The 13,503-nt window shown below is 30.2% G+C and overlaps 1 pseudogene; it reads left to right on the forward strand.

Annotated features, from left to right (window-relative positions):
* Nucleotides 1-1,446: 1,446 nt before the first annotated feature.
* LOC123213589 lies at nt 1,447-8,516 on the forward strand (annotated as a pseudogene).
* The last annotated feature ends 4,987 nt before the right edge of the window (nt 8,517-13,503 follow it).

A 13,503-nucleotide genomic window follows, 5' to 3' on the forward strand; every position in this document is an offset into this window, starting at 1 on the left:
TGACACCTTATATATGGTACATGTGTACGGCTGAATTGCTTTTGCCGGTAGTAGTCTGGTCTATGGTCTACACAACACATTGTTAGGTTTAGATGCTTGCTCCTTGTTCCCGTTTAGACCTTTGCCATCTAACACAAAGTTGAAAAAACAAAAAAAATTGGGGTTATGATTTTCAATACGAAAAAAAGTATAGATTGAATTGAAATTGATTTTAAAAAAGGGTTGAATCGGATTGATATAAAATCAATTTTGTAACACCATTCTTCAAAAATATATTTTTATTTAAAATATACACTTAAAGAGATATATTAACTAAAAATTTTGTTTGAACGCACGTAATAAAAATAATAAATATATGTTAATACAATAAACTCTTATAATCATAAAAGTTGTCCCCTGTACTTATTAAAACATCATCTACATAAATAACAATCTAACTCTATGTTTGAAATTCAATACATAAAATCAAGTATATAAATACAATCCCAAGACAAGTAATATAATAGAAATGGGTCGTATACTCAAATGACTAAAATACCCTTGTTGATGCAATATATTGGCTTGTTGGCTCTTCTATCGTCTTGCTGATTTATGAATCTATCTATAAAACCATAAAAAAAAAAAAATATTCAGTAAATAGATGACCTCTCGATACCTTGTATATAACATTCATATAACCATAATTCATAATCATAAGTGTTTCATCTTTAATCCATTAAGGTAATTTTCGATGTTTTTCTAACATTTCGAATGCTTATTTGAATATTTCGACATCCAGTATCCAATTTTTTAATAATAGTGTTATTTCGAAAGACTAGTATCAAATGATATATATTGATGTCTTTGACTCTGAAAATATGAGATATGTTAAATGTCAATTATAAAGTGCATTTGAACTCCATACACTTGTTGACTCGGTTGCAGGCTATGAATATCCTATCACAAGAGGAGCAAAATCTTGAGCCTCTCTTAACATTGCACAAGCAGCCCAAGTGAGAATATTATAAGCGGAAACACTTTATATTAGGGCTGGATTCGAGCCGAGCCGAGCTCGGGCTCGGCTCGGCTTTTTGAGGGCCGGCTCGAGTTCGGCTCGAGCTCGACTCGAGCCGAATTCGGCTCGGCTCGAGTTCGGCTCGTTTTCAGTTCAGCTCGGTAACGGCTCGGCTCGGCTCGTTTTTTATATCAAAACGACACCGTTTTGTATATATATAAAAATCAAAACGATGCCGTTTTGTATAAAAAAAATTTAAAAAAATATACCGAGCCAGCTCGGGCTCGGCTCGAGCTCGATCGAGCCGAGCTGAGCCCGGCTCGTTTCGGGCTCGAACCGAGCCGAGCCGAGCTCGAGCCCGAGCTGGCTCGGCTCGAATCCAGCCCTACTTTATATGTGTGTATTTGACTTTTTCAAATTTAACGGATTAGAATTGGTCATTTCAGAAAACCATAGGTGGGAAATAGTTTTTTAGCCTTTTCAATAGCACCATCTTGACTGAAGCTGAAGAAGAAGTCCCCTCCTTTCCATGGTGACACCACCGAGCTTCCCAAACAAAGCCCACCAATATATTTGTTTTGATTTCTTTTTAATCTGCATTGTGATTTTAGAGGGGAGGGTGCTTCGGATTTAGTCCATTGTCATCTACTTAATAAAACAAAAAGCAAATCACTAGCCACTTCAAATTTTGCAGCTTCGGTAGAGACCAAAGTATCATTATTATAGCTTCTACATTTGCTAGTTATGGATTTGGCTATTGTTCTACACGCAATTTTTCCTTCAGGAAAGTCTGTAAGTATTTGAATTTTTTCAAGACAAGTTATTCATTCAGTAAATCCAGACTTATGTCAAGAAACCATCTGTGTATTGTACGCAGGTTGCTGCTTTAGTGACATATTTTGTGTACTTGGCAATTGCTGGATCTATTTTACCTGGTAAAGTTGTTAAGGGGGTTGTATTACAAGACGGCACTCGACTTCATTATCGATGCAATGGTTTGTTTTAATTAGTAGTTTGCTTTCTCATTTGCTCAAGTTTTTTACAATTTTGATGTGTTAAATTTTGTATTTTTTAATGTTTCAAATGGGTTAACTGTTCTGTAATAGGTTTGTTGTTGCTTGTATTGTTGGTTGCACTACTTGGAATTGCTGCCCAGATGGATTTCATATCACCTACTGTAAGTACTCGCTAATCCGTGTTTATCCACTGGCTTGTACTTATATAGTCGTCTTCGATTCCTAAAATTACTTTTGGCTTTGTAAGATTTAAAATGCTTTAATTTGTAAATAGGATAGTATGATGTTGAATAAACATTTAGGTTGTGTGTCTGACATGAAATACAGAATGTTATATGCTGCCTCATGAGTATTTTTGAAACTCTGAGTAGGCATTGTTGGGTGAAATGGTGAAAGGTTCAAAGTGACAAACTTAAGATCATAGGTTCTAATTTGTAAGTATATATGAAATGTCTGGAAAATCCTCATTGAACTTGACTTTTGATGGTACATATTTTTGTCTTTCTTCTCATTAAATTAGGTTTTGTGTATTATTTGACATTTATGCGAACTGGAAATGCATTCTAGAAAGTTGAATAGGCAACAATTACATCTTTTGATTGTTTACTCAGTTGATTATGTGCAGACATGTGCTCATATTTATTATGATCTTGTAGGTGATATCAGATAGAGGACTTGAGCTGCTATCAACAACTTTGATATTTTGTTTACTTGTAAGTGATATAGTTTCTTCTTTGGTGCCTGGAAAGTTTGGTGTGTGGTTGTATTTTTTGTAGTTTTTGAGTGAAATATACTTATGCATTTAAATTGGTGAACATTATTCTTATGTGTTGGCATCTTTCTTCAAGTTATTACATCATAACTTGTAGCTTTATGTGTTATGAACTTAGTTGAAGGTGGAATTTGCATTCTGTCTCAAATCATTTAATTATAATTTGAGGTGTCTTTGTAGAGCCACAACCTCAACCATGTAGATTCTAAATGTTGAAAACTTGATTTTTATCATGAAGATTAATTTGTGCTTTGCTTAAATGAGTTGATTGAGAAAATTTTGTTGGTACTTAATGCGGCTAAGTGTCTCTTGATCTTTGAAGAGACTTGTGGGAAAAATTATCTCAGTATAGGCAATCAAACTTTCAGTTCTTTTGTTTACTGTCTTTGCTCTATTTCAACTTGGTGAGACCATGACCTTCATCGTTGTTTGCAATCGTGTTGATTAATTGATTACTAACAGGGAAAAGTATTCTTCTTGAACTTATTAGATTTATATATCATGCAGTATATAATTTTGTTTTCCCTGATTTTAATACTCATTTTGCCTTTCAACATTTAAGATTCACACACACACAGATGTATATATAAAAGTTCTTGATTCATGGTCTGGTTGAACTCAATATTTTGTTCCTAATATAGTTTCCAATTGAATGGCTGTAAGTCTTGTTGAGCTAAGGTTATGGTCTCTACCAGAATTTATTCCCCCCAATTTTTGTTTAAAATTAAATTACGGTTTTTTTCTCTTCCTTTCCTAATCGGTTGTTGCATTTGTGTTTTCTATCTTATGCCAGGTGACATGGGTACTCTTTGTTACTGGGTGTAGGTCACAGAATCAGGGTTCTTCCTTGAAGCCTCATGTCACAGGAAACCTTTTGCATGACTGGTATTGGAATAATAATAGATATATGTTCTAAAGCATATATATGTTTCTCTGCATGATATGTTTTATCTGGTCTTAGAGACAACTGCCTTTTCAATTTAGTCATTTCCAAAGAAACTTTTTTTCTTTTAAACTGAATTAATAATCATGTAACTGATACTGGAAAAGTTTGTGTCCATATCAATTTGTTTTTTTCTCTCTGTTTGTTCATTTTTAAGTCTTTATTTAAATTCCTGATATTTTTCCCTTGTGTGTAATTCTTTAGGTGGTTTGGAATACAGCTGAATCCTCAGTTTATGGGCATTGATCTCAAGTATGTAATTCCTCTTCAATTTTCTAGGAAAGATTTTTTATGTTGATCTGTCTTAAAGAATTTTACTACATAGCGTCATAGCCTTATATTTGAGAACTTATGTGATTATAGTTTCTTTTAGGAGGGCTGAACTATAACTCTCAAATTTAAACTGGATGGTGATGATTTATTGCAGTGGATAGATTGATAATTTGGCCCTTGCTTGAATGTATAGATGAGAATTACTGTAGTTTCTAACAATGACTAGGATGGTTTAAAGTATTTAATATTCCTATGACTGATGGTTACTGCAATACTCTAAATCTCTTTAATTGATTGAGATGCAAAATATATTTGTACATGCTGTTCAATTCTAATGATGATGGTATATTCTCTGCAGATTTTTCTTTGTTAGAGCTGGAATGATGGGATGGCTACTTATCAATTTATCAGTTCTGGCAAAAAGTTTTCAAAATGGCACCTTATCTCTTTCAATGATCCTATATCAGCTATTCTGTGGGGTATTTGCTGATGCTAAGTAATGCACATTTCTTTTTTCGTTTTTACATCTCATTAGTAGTTGCTAAGTATACTTTCTTTCTACATTTTGTTCCAGTTGTACGCCCTGGATTACTTTGTTCATGAGGAGTACATGACCTCCACGTAAGTATATTTCTTTGGTGTGATCATCAAAGTATTTTCAAAATGAACATAGTTGGTTACAATATTCATCTGAGAAAGCTCTCCTTCTGTCTTCTGATTATAGTATGCTATTCCAGTGCATGACAATATATTGGAGGCAGCTGACCCCAATGGTTAGTAAAACTAGTAGAACATTAGAATTTTTAAGGAGAAAGTTTGGGTTCAAGCCTCTGTCATCCTTGTAAAACCTTGACTTACCTAGTGTAATAGTTGTAGATCTAGTCACTATGCCCCAGGTTTACCTCTCCAACTAATATGGCCGAGGTCCCCGGTTACAAATATATATATATATATATATATATATATATATATATATATATATATATATATATATATATATATATATATATATATATATATATATATATATATATATATATATATATATATATATATATATATATATATATATATATATATAGGAGGCAGTAATGACAATTCTTTATTTTGATTTCTGTTGCTGTATATTTCTTGGAATAGGCAGGCTCTGTTACAATTAAATACTGCTTTTACAATAATATATTTACTGGTTTGCTATGCCACACCATATGATTCATAAGGGAGTAGAAAAGGGTAAATAAAGAAGGAAAAAAAGGAAAAAAGAAGATCAAGTAATGCAATATCTTTTTCCTTTATTTTGGATAAATCCATGTTAAAGGTCCAACAAGCAAAGTTTCACTATTCTGGTCCCTTAAGTTCTTTTGAATTATTTTGAAGTTGTTATGCTGGTCATTTTTATATGATTTAATCTACATATCTGATCTGTTTGTATACGGTTACATTTACAGGTGAGACATAATAGCTGAGAGATTAGGCTTCATGTTGGTTTTGGGGGATCTAGTCTGGATTCCTTTCACTTTTAGTATCCAGGCATGTAACTATTAACTAAAGCATGAAAGCATGATCTTCCATTTTCTCTTCTCTATTTTTCAAAAGATTTTAATTCTTGAACAGTTTATTCTGATCTAATCTAGATTCCTTTCACTTATAGCATCCAGGCATGTTTCTGTTAACTAGAGAATGAAAGCTTTGTCTTTCTTTTTCTCTTCCATCTCTCTTTTTAAAAAATAAAAAATTAGTTCTTAAAGCTTTCTTGTATGTATATGCTCTGCATTTTTCTTTGTATGCTTGATCAATCTTTTGATTATAAACTAAAGGGCATTGTAAAATTTACAAAAATGATAAATGGTACCTTTGTTTCACAAAACAAAGATCAACTCTCAATTGGGCTTAAATTTTCTTGAGTCTCTTTGTCATTACTATCTTTAAAGTCCTAATTTGTCTACTGAAAGTCTTCGTGTCATGTACGAACCAATCAAATTTCCTTGAGTGGAAAAAATATCAATACACAAAGTGTATAACTGTTATTTGAAAATTTCTAGGAAGGATCTGATGTCTGCGCTGCATCTGAGATTGCTCGATTCATTCTCCTTCTGAATATACACAGAGAGAACAAATAATTGGAAATCTTTTTGTCTTAGGGATGACATCTGCAGATTAGGTTCCTTTTCATCTTTCTAGATCTCATATTACCTTTGGAAACCATAATGATCTTAGAAGCCTCTTAGGTAAAGCAAGATACAGTTATTGGTCCCTGCTACATACTCAAAAATTTTCCAACGGAAGCTATATTCAAGTGCAAGGCTTGGATGAAATCTTGGAATCATGGAGAGACTTGCAATTATAATAGCTGTTACAATTGTTTGTGCTCAAGATGTAGATCATTGGCCAGTCAGGTTTATTCCATAGTGAAATCAATTGGTTTGAATTAATTGATGGCATTTTTTCTTTGTTAAAGGGTTGGTGGCTTTTGCATAATAAGGTGGAGCTTACAACTGCTGCTGTTATAGCAAATTGTTTAGTGTTTTTGATTGGGTAAATATAAATGATGTGTAGTTGGTACTTTCTTGCTTCAACCTGACTTAATTTGTTTCTAAGATTTTGCTTTTAATATTAAAACTGAGCAGATATCTGGTATTCAGAGGAGCTAACACACAAAAACACGTCTTTAAAAAGAACCCCAAGGCACATATATGGGGTAAGCCTCCGAAGGTTGTTGGGGGCAAGTTGCTTGCTTCTGGTTATTGGTGAGATTTCCAATCTATCCCTTTTAAATTTAATCTTTTTTCCTTATCAGTGGTATCAATCCTAAAGTAATTTCTATTGAGGTCTAAATAAAATTAGAACAATAAAAGTATGCGCACTAACAATGAGTACTATTTTGTGTATTAATGATGAAGTATCATCATGTGATTGGGTGATTTTGAATTAGAGATAAAGTAACACCCAATTACATGATGACACATCATCATTAGTACACATTAATATTCATTGTAAAGGCACATAGTCTTACTCAAATTGGAAATAGGAAAAAAATTGGAATAGAAATGAAGAGTTACGTTGTTAAGTACTCCATTTAATCCTAGTTTGTTGATAATGATTTTTCAATGAAAGTTTCTTAATTTGAGTGAACAAGCTAACCCATTTCAGGCTATGTAATGGTGTGCTTAGAGAATCTTTCTAGAGGACTTAGATGTGAACCAAGAATTTTATCATAATTTCTAACTGGTCAATTCTGTTCTCTCTTTGATTGAACCTGCAATTATATCCTTGTTCTGCATTTCTTATTCTATTTTTTGCAGTTCTATCATTTTGCATGACGTTGGCAGCTCAATGCTGTGGCATTTCTGCTAGCAATTCCTGCTTGCAAGTAGCATCTGGTGTCAGTACTAATGATTCAACTGAACATTGTAGAATTCCTCAAATTTCCACTTCTTGTTAGGGGTTGGAATCAGTCGAAGGGACAACAAACATTTTTTCCCCTGATCTATATCAGGAAATTGTTGGTTTTCTTCATTGGCATGTCTCTTCATATTGTGCTTGAAGTAGTCGGTCATCTTTTGTGCTTAGTTCTCTCTTTCTGATCAAAGTCATGGGGCTTGGATTGTGGATGTACAGGCTGTGCTTAGTTCTCTCTTTTTGGCTTTCATTTTGAAGTAGGTTGGGTTCCTCTTGGAAATGGATCATAATGCTTGGCATGCGAAGTCTATCAAATTAAGAAAAAAATTATCTCTTGAATGTTGGTACCGTCCATGTTCTTGATGCTGCATCTTATACGCTGATAATTTTTTGAAGGGGAATGGCAAGGCACTGTAATTACCTTGGGGACTTATTGCTAGCTTTGTCCTTCAGTTTACCTTGTGGAGTAAGGTAAAATTCAAAATCTTTTATAGTATACAATGTCAGCATTATAAATTTAAACTTGTGTATAACTTCCATTCTGAGATTCATTCCTTTTGCAGTTCAACAGTTCCATATTTTTATCCTATTTATCTTCTTATTCTGCTTGTATGGAGAGAGAGAAGAGATGAAGTTCGCTGTGCAGAGAAGTATAAAGAAATATGGGCAGAATACTGTAGACTTGTTCCATGGAGAATATTGCCATATGCATATTAGCAAAAAAGTTGTGGAATAGCTGCTTGGAGGTTTCTGTTATTTTCAACTGATACTTCCCATTTCATTGAGGAAACTCGACCCGTCCTCAGTGGGGAATAGTTATGTAACTTAAATTTGTCTTGTAGTTTTAACATTGGTCAGTGGGGAAATCTATCCAGCTTGGAGAATCCACATGGATAGATTTCAGGTCTTCTCAGTTTAAAGTGAACACTAACAAGGACCTATTTAGAGTTGCCTTTTTAAAAAGAAACTTCTATCATGACTTTGCCAATTTTAACTCCAGAGGTGGCTTAATTTGAACTGTAAAAAGTGAATTTTCGTGGTAGCTTTTAAAGCAAAGATTACTTTGAAGTAAATATTGAATAATTTAAGTATGAGTTATTTATTAATGATCTTTCTAAAGATGTTTATTATACCTTAAGTAGTAACTTATGCATCTATTATAAGTGAGACATTGTCTGTCTTGTATAAAAAGAGTGATTTGAGAGAAAAGGAACCTGGATAGAAACATCAATTCCCCTTCAAGTAAATTTCAGCCTTGTTATTATATTTATAAAAAAAAATCAAATGGTAAGTTATGAAGGTGGATTAGATATGGTAAATTGGTTTTTTTTTACTGACGGATGGGTGATGAGAAATGGGTTGAAAAGTTGGGTAAAGAAGATGGTTTGTGGCTGATGAATGGTGTATGAAGACGGTGGTTGGTGATAATAGGCGATGAAGATAGTGTTTGTGATGGTTTGGGTGTGTAGGAGTTGTGAGTTGATGGTGGTGGAAGAGGAGGGAATTTGTTGGCTGATGGTGGTGCTTGCCTTGTACGACGGAATGATTAAGAAGGCTCAACCATCGTCCTCTATCATGTGACCCATCTCACTTTAACATTATGGATGGCACCATAGATTTATCGTTATTAATAATTCTTAAATCATATTTTTTAATATGATATAATATAAATAAAAAATAATATGTATTATTAAATATATTAAATTAATATGGTATAATTAATGTATTATATAATATGATACATTTTATTTATTATGATTAATATATTTTTTTAAAAAAAATAATAATATAATAGAGATATATATGTAAAATTTTAAATTTTATATAGTATTTATCATATTTTTAAAATAATATTTATTAATTAAAATTTTTTATTATTTTATTTTTTAAAAATTATATCATATTATATAATATTTGTTATATAATATAAAATATCAAATTTTTAATATATAAAACGAGAGACCATCCAAGTACGATGTGTAAAACTAACTCATCTCTTAACTTAAGGAGTCTCTTGTCCTCTCATGCAACATCGTACACTGAAATGAATAGTCCCTTTTTCTGGTCACATTGGCAACAGCCATGTGGCCCTCTCAATATTATTATTGACATAGTGGAACCCACTAAAGCTCTCGTCGCATTTGTCATATTGATGAAGGAGGCCCACAGAACACATGAAAAATTAGGCAAATGTAATTGATGATAACTTAACTTGGAAGATACTTTGTACCACGAATGTATCAATGGGCCAAAGGACCATTTGTCATTTTGATGAAGGGGGCCCACAACACACATGAAAAATTAAGCACATGTAATTGATGATCACTCGGATGATACTGTATACCCCTAAAATTTTAAAAGGTTTATCCCAACCTCAAAAATATGTTCATAATAAATAAAAGAATTTAAACACTTATTTATTTTTAAATTATTATTAAATTTAAAGATAAAATTATTATTTAATAGTAATATTAAAAAATATATAATTTTATCTTATTTTTCTCCTCAAATTTTAAAAATTAACATTTTGTCTCATACTTAAATTTTAAAAAATAACTTTTTCTCTTCTAAAGCCTTAAATTTTTTCTTCACCCATTCCTCTAACTATCTACAATTGGCACGGTGCATTGTTGAACAATGAGCGTTGTATAGAAATTTGAATAACTTCATCTTATTCGTTTGCCATTAGGCCATCGTTCACCAAAAAAAGTGATCAGATTTTTTGTTTAGTATTTTAAGGGAGAAAAGTAAATTTTTTAAAATTTAATCTATGATAAAATTATTAGTTTTCTAAATCAAAAGAGGAAAATATGATATAATTTTAATTATTTTTAATATTACTAACTAAATAAAAACCTCCTAACCTTAACAAAAAATTTACAGGTGTGTCTTAATAAATTAAAACTTGAATAAATATTTAAAGTTTTTATTTGTCATAGATATATATCTATCGTTTCACTAAAACTTAAGTGGAAAATAATCCTTCGGCTATCAAATGGACCCAAATTTTGAATGGACAGTAAGGATAAATTTTTAATACAAATATCATTTCAACCTTACTTCAATTAAATAACTAATATATCTTGAATATTGAATTTAACAATAATAAAAATATTGAAAAACTTTACCAAATAAATATCTACATTTTTTCTTTTTAGATTTTTGGATTTTAATGAAAAATAATATTATATATACAAAATTTATATATAAAAAAATCACATAAATTAATATGACAATTATTTAATAGTAATGACATATTAATATTAACATGTAAGAGATGAAAAGACATCATCACATTATTATTATTATATCAATTTATGTAATTTTTTTTATATAAATCCTACGCATATAATATTATTGTTTAACCAAAAAGTGTACACACAAAAAAGAGAATTTAAAAAATGGTGGTTTACTAATTTGCCCTTAACGGATGAAAATGCTATTCTCCTTTAAAAGTATGACTAAAAGAGTAATAACACTATTTTTGTACCAGAAAAAGAGGGAATAAAATTTACCATTAATAATTCACAATTATATTCTAATGATTGTTTGAACATTAAATGCATCTGCATTTTGACGGTGAGAAATTAATTAATTAATTTTTTTTTTTTTTACATAAAATTAGACAATACCCAAATATAGGTTAAATAGATTTAACAGTATAATATAAATGAACAAATTTGCCCTTACATATAAATGAGATTTGGATCAAATTTGATCTATACTTAATTTAAATTTCGATGAAGGTAAAAAATCTCCTACCAAAATCACATTTTGTCAATAATTTTTTTAATAAAATGTGTGTAAAGGTAAAAAAAATGGCATATTTAAATTAGAATTTGATGAATTTTATTTTAAATAATGAAATATTTGCAATTTATTTTAGAAATTAACATTTGAATGAAAAAAAAAAAACCGACTCATCAATAGTGTGCATGAAACCGATAACTAAAAGGTTTCATCTATCGAATCATATTAAAGTTTAATAATTCATAGGTGTAAAAATACCTTGAAAAATTAAATAAATAAATTTTAATTAGGATAATACACAAAAAAAAAAAATACATACAACCTTAAGTAAATAGTGTCATTTTATCCCATCATAAAAATATTTAAAAACCCTCATACATAAAATATCACAATTATCCCAATTTCATAAAACCTGAGTAAAATTACATAGTGATAACATAATGATTGACTATTTACAAAATGTTATGAAAATAAATTTTATGACAATTACAATCTACAAATTGAGGCTTACCCCATATTTAAGTTCTATATTTTAAGGAAATTCTAATTTACTTGTAATTAAACAAAAAATAATAATCTATCTCTAAAAGGGAATTATGATTACTGTTAATTAATTTATTTTTATATATGTGTATAGCATAAAAATAAACAAATAGAATCACAACAAAAAAATCGCAAAGAGTAAAACAATCTTTTTGCTTGTGAAATCATACTACAAAACCCAGATAGGATATGGAAAATACAGTAAACGTAATAAAGAGAAAAGATTCTCAAAATATTTTGGAAGCTCTCTGAATCTCATATATTTTAAGTAGTGTTATATGCATAAATAATGATGTATTACATTATGAGTAAATAGTTTTATATTAGAGATAAAATAATACTTACTCATATAATAATATATTATTATTTATATACAAAATTATACACATAGTTTTATTAATATAATTAAACAATATGTTTTGCAATGTTATTATCTTTTTTTTGAAAATAAAGGAACTGGAAAAGAACGAAGTAAAAATATTAAAGTGCATACTTAATGCACATTTTGGAAAAAAAACAAAGTGAATAGAGAAAGCTGCTCTTTCAAATAATATTATATATATTCAGTTTTAAATATTTAAATAATATATTATCGTTAATTAGATATTATTTTTTTATTAATTTTAAATTATCAAATTATATTATAATAATTTTTAATTAAATATTTAAAATTACAGGATATTAATTATTTTAGCAATTTTTTCCCCTTGTATACATATGTTGCCACATTTTTTTTTATTATACATATATAGTCTAAAATATAAAAAATCTAAAATACCTTTTAAAATTCGAACTCATCTAGCCAAACATTCAAACTCACTCAACCAAGATGAATAAAACTCACCTGGCAGCTAAGAATCATAACCATCGCCAACACAACCAAATCACTGGTCGTTCATGGATAATAGGGTTGGATTCGAACTGAACTGAGCTCAAACTCGACTCGATTTACATATAGTTGAGTTTGAGTTTGAGTTTGTGTTAGTGAAAGTCAAACTTGAACTCGGTTTGAATTCAGTTTGATTCATTTTTTTATTATTAAAACAATATCATTTTAATACATATTGATCAAAACGACATCATTTTGTATCAAAATTTTTAATTAAAAAATTTGATGAGTAGCTCGAGCTCGTATAGGGCTGACTCCTTTTGGGCTCGTTTGAGCTGAACTCGAGCTTGAACTCAAACAGATTCAGTTCGAGTCTAACAATAATGGATAGATTAGTGGGATTCCAAGAATTTCATGAGATGGTAAAACACTCTTTTGGGCATATTTTAGGAAGTTCTATGTTAACCACTTATAAAATTTCCCAAGAACCCATTTCTTCCTCCTAATTGCACATATACAATGAATGTTTCATATTAAAATCATACATAGGACAGTTAAAATCTGACGAATCTCCATTTTTTTATGTGAAAATTAAGAAAGTAAAACTCAGATTTGCATATGAAAGATATATGCACACTTGGCTGGTTAGTCAACTCACTTGACTATGATTGACCACCGATCCATCCGATTAAATTTAAAACTCAGAATTTAACGCATTTATATTTACATCTAACTACAAAAAAATTATACTTGTATAGTAAAAAAAATAGTTATATATGTATATAAGAAAAAAAATATCAGTTAAAATAATTAATATTTCGAAAATTACATTTCATAATGTCTAAATAAACCAATAAACAAAGTAAGCAGCATCGTGAAATTGTAGCTGTGCCATCGATAACTGTGTCTTAGCTCTAAAGCACAAGTATCAGAGACTGCATTAAGATGTGAAATAATATTCCCTTGAAAACTCCATAGTCACGT

The sequence above is a fragment of the Mangifera indica genome, chromosome 1 (assembly GCF_011075055.1).
Source record: "Mangifera indica cultivar Alphonso chromosome 1, CATAS_Mindica_2.1, whole genome shotgun sequence".
NCBI lineage: Eukaryota > Viridiplantae > Streptophyta > Magnoliopsida > Sapindales > Anacardiaceae > Mangifera > Mangifera indica.